Source organism: Tupaia chinensis, unplaced genomic scaffold, assembly GCF_000334495.1.
Source record: "Tupaia chinensis unplaced genomic scaffold, TupChi_1.0 Scaffold000119_2, whole genome shotgun sequence".
Classification (NCBI taxonomy): domain Eukaryota; kingdom Metazoa; phylum Chordata; class Mammalia; order Scandentia; family Tupaiidae; genus Tupaia; species Tupaia belangeri.
In genome coordinates, this window is record NW_006159586.1 from 1,066,939 (window position 1) to 1,070,447 (window position 3,509).

Consider the following 3,509-nt stretch of genomic DNA (forward strand, 5'->3'; position numbering starts at 1 on the left):
GGGGGGAGGGCAATGTGAATACCCAGTTTTTGCAGGTTCTGGTGTGGGCAGGTAAGAAAGAACCAGCTGGAAGCTGGACTCTGAAGATGTGTAGAAGAGTTTGAAAACAATGAAATAGAATGTTTTGGGATGGGGTTGGGGCAGCTTTGTGATGGCATCTGCAAACTAGTTGGGAGTGGGCAGGTCTTGCCCCAGTCCTGGGCAGAAGTGAGCGTTCACAGTCCAGGCCCATCCCTGGGCTCCACTATCTAGCCTAGAACTTCTGCACTTTGGGCATAGGCACAGGGATGGGGGCGGGGAGGGGGGGAGAAGAAGGGAGGACTACAAGCCCCTCAGGCTCTAGGAAGAGTCCTGGGTGGGGAGAGAGGACGGCGAGAGTGCCAAGACTGGATCCAGAATGGATGCTCTGGGCTTGGTCAGCACAACTCCCGCTCCCTGGGGCGCCTGGCTTCTCCACTTTTACCTCGCCAGGGTGGAACTGCCCTGCGTGATCTACGGAGGAATATCGTTCCCAGTAAGGCTCCCTTAATGGTTCTTTAACAAACTCTTCGATCTCTCTTTGGCTGCCCTGGCTCTCGACAGCCTCCTCCCTCTCCCCTTCTCCACTGCCTCCATCAGTTATTTATGACCAGCGTTAATTATTCACGAAAAGAGAAAACTCCAGCTTTGGGAACTTTTCTAGGAGACATTTTGGGGCGGGGGTTCTCTTTTTCCTACTCCCAAAGTGGGTCTGAAGATTGAGGGTTTTGGGTGACTCTATTTGGACTGACCCTGCTTTGAAGCAGGGAGGAAAGGGAGGTCAAATGGTTGGGCTGAAACGCGGTGGAGGGGTGTACCCCTGGTCCCGGTCAGCTGCTGTTTCCTGCGAGGTGTAATCTCTCAGAATGGGGAAGTTACTAGGCTCGCCCGCGGGAGTCGCTGTCCGGACTTGGCGGTGCTGAAACCGCAGGCGTGGGGTTCCGGGGCTGCGGGCTGCGAGAGGGAAGTGGGGGCAAAGATCTGGATGTGGTCCCAGACCCGGGAGCCACTTCCAACGCTCCTCCAAAAAAGTCTCATTTGCCTTCTCTTCCTAGCTCTTTCCAGATCCTCCCCCCACAAGTGACACGAGAACGCTGTAACCAAAGATTAATTGCCTTAATCAAATCGACCCACCCTCTGCAATTAATCTTTTAGCAACAAATTAGAGACAATTTACCTCAACCTTCCGGGTCAGGCGGAGATAGGAGGTGGGTTGGGATGGGGGGGAATGGACAGGGTGGGAGTCTTTGACAAAAATCCACAAATGGTGCCGGGTTGGGACTTGGGAATGGGTGTGTTTAAGGTGGGGGGTGGGTAAGGGTCAGCAGTGGGCTGTGCCGGGGGCTGGAAACTCCCGGAGTCCCTGTCAACCCAGTATTCTCCAAAGGAGGCGAAACCGCGGGCGGAGGACGAGGCCACTTACCTGTCCGTGCCGCCCGTGCTCGGTCTCCGACCCTCCGCACTGGTCCTTCCGCCCGCCTTGCGCTCCGCGCCTCCTCCTCTGCGCTCTGCCTCCCCCGGCGCCTGCCGCCTCCCCCGCGCGGGATCAGCAGCCGCCGCCGGCCGCCCGCGGTTCTCTGCGTTCCTGCTCGCAGTCAGGTCCTCCGCCGCGACTCTGTCCCGTCCCGCTCCTCTCCTTCTTGGCGGTTCCCCGTGGTCGCTGAGCCTTTCCCACACCCCTCCTGGGCAAGTTTGTAAGTTTGGGGTGAGGGTCGATCTTCTCGCGCCGAGCGAGTCGGCTTAGCTTGCTCAGATCCGCACCCCCCACTCCCCAGCTCAGACCTAGGTCTCTGACGCCGCCTGTTGGTCAGGCACGGCAGGGCAAGGAGCACACCGCCAGTCCTAGCTTTCCACTCCTCACCCCTGCATGTCCAGTGGCCCCAGCAGGACAGAAAGGAGGCGAGGGTTGGAGGCCTGGTAATTAGAACAGAGCCAGGGGCAAGAGGGAGCAATCGGCCTTGGGTGCAAGTAGCCTGGAGCTCAAGCTGCCGACCTCCCTGCCAGAAGGGTTGTCCTGGGGCGCACCGGTGCGCCTCTCCCGTGCCAACCACAAGAAGTCCACTAAGAGCAGACACCCTATCTCCAGTCTTCCAGTGAGCGACCACCTGAGGTGAGGTCAGACCAGGAGGGCGGCGTCCACAGTGAGAGCTGGCCATGGGCACCCATTGTGAGTCTCCAGAACCTAGGATGGGAGGAGGATGATTGGAAAAGACAGAGTCTTTCTCGATACCCCCAGGGAGGAAAGCTTTAGGACTAAACAGAAGCGGGGGAAGGGGTGGGGGGGGGTGGAAATCTCTCTTATTACGAAGTGTCAGGACTGAGTGGCTGTCTGGTGAGCGCTTGCCAGGGGTTCCAGTGGGATCCAGCGCTTCAGGCGGGACGGTGGGTGTTCGAGGTTCGGAGGATTCTGGAACTCCGTACTGTTACAAAAAAGCAGCCTTTCCGGTTTGGGCCTAGTCCCTTTCCCGATGGCGCTCATCCAGCCAGCCTACCCTTGAACTTCTTGGGAAGCCTGGGTCTAGTCCTGGCTCCACCAAGACATTCGCGGAATGGAGGCGTTGTGTCCCCTCCTCATTCTCACTCTGTCCTTTCCACTGAAAGAATTGATGGACTGTTTCTCCCCTACCCCTCCTTCTCTAATAAACGCTTTCCATAGATTATTCGACGCAGAGAAGGAAGGCGGCTGCTTAAAAAACAAAAAGCCATAGCCCTAATGAGTTCAATTACAATGTGGTAAACACATTGCCTCTACGCTTTAATTAAGCCTGCTGCCCAATTTTAACTCATTAGTAATTCATTAAGAGAACAGCCCGGTGTTGGCGGGTGGAAGGCACCGCAGACCGACTGTGCGGGGCGGAGTCCACACCGCCAGCCCGCTGGCCCTCACTTTGGGTGTGAGCGAGCCAGGGTAGCGACTCCGGTAGCTTCGGCATCTAACTCAACTAGACCTCCCACCCTGCCCCCAGACGCCCAGGGCTTTGCCACTCTGACCACCCGAGGTGACCAGTCCCGTTCGCGTTCCTTGGTTTCAGAGGGGTGTGCAAACCTGTTGGATGAGTGGCAGTGGTGTGGATCTGGGCCACAGGTGGGAGAAAGTCCGCGGGTTAAGGGCGCCTCCCTCCCCCAGGGTCAGGGCACCCCCGCTCTTCTTTCACTTTGCACTAACTAGTTTCTGAAGAGAAATCGAGGTCTGGCCTTAGCACTTAGCCCCGACTTCCCGCTGCACGCTTCCGGACCCTCTGCCTCAGAGATATTCGGATACAGATCTGAGCAGGATTTTGGGGGGGAAGGAGTCCGGGAGGGAAGCTCCGGCTTAGAGAAGTGCAGGTGTGAAGGGGGAATGTGAGCTCCCCTTTCTCTTCCGCTGTTTTCTGCACCGACTGGGGGCGGGGCTGGAGTTAGGGCCACTTCGGTAACCCTGTCGGCTGAGAACAGCCCTCGGCCTGGAAAAGACCTGGAGAAAGCAGCGTTGCAGAATGAAGCGCTCTTGG

The 3,509-nt window shown here is 57.7% G+C and overlaps 1 protein-coding gene across 1 annotated transcript in view; it reads right to left on the reverse strand.

The window, feature by feature from the left end:
• Positions 1-2,134, reverse strand: part of SKOR2 (SKI family transcriptional corepressor 2) — a 65,768-nt gene extending 63,634 nt beyond the window's left edge. Inside the window, exon 1 of the mRNA XM_014586234.1 lies at positions 1,442-2,134. The gene's annotated coding sequence lies outside the window, so the exon portion shown is untranslated. The remainder of the gene's footprint in view (positions 1-1,441) is intronic.
• Positions 2,135-3,509: the final 1,375 nt, after the last annotated feature.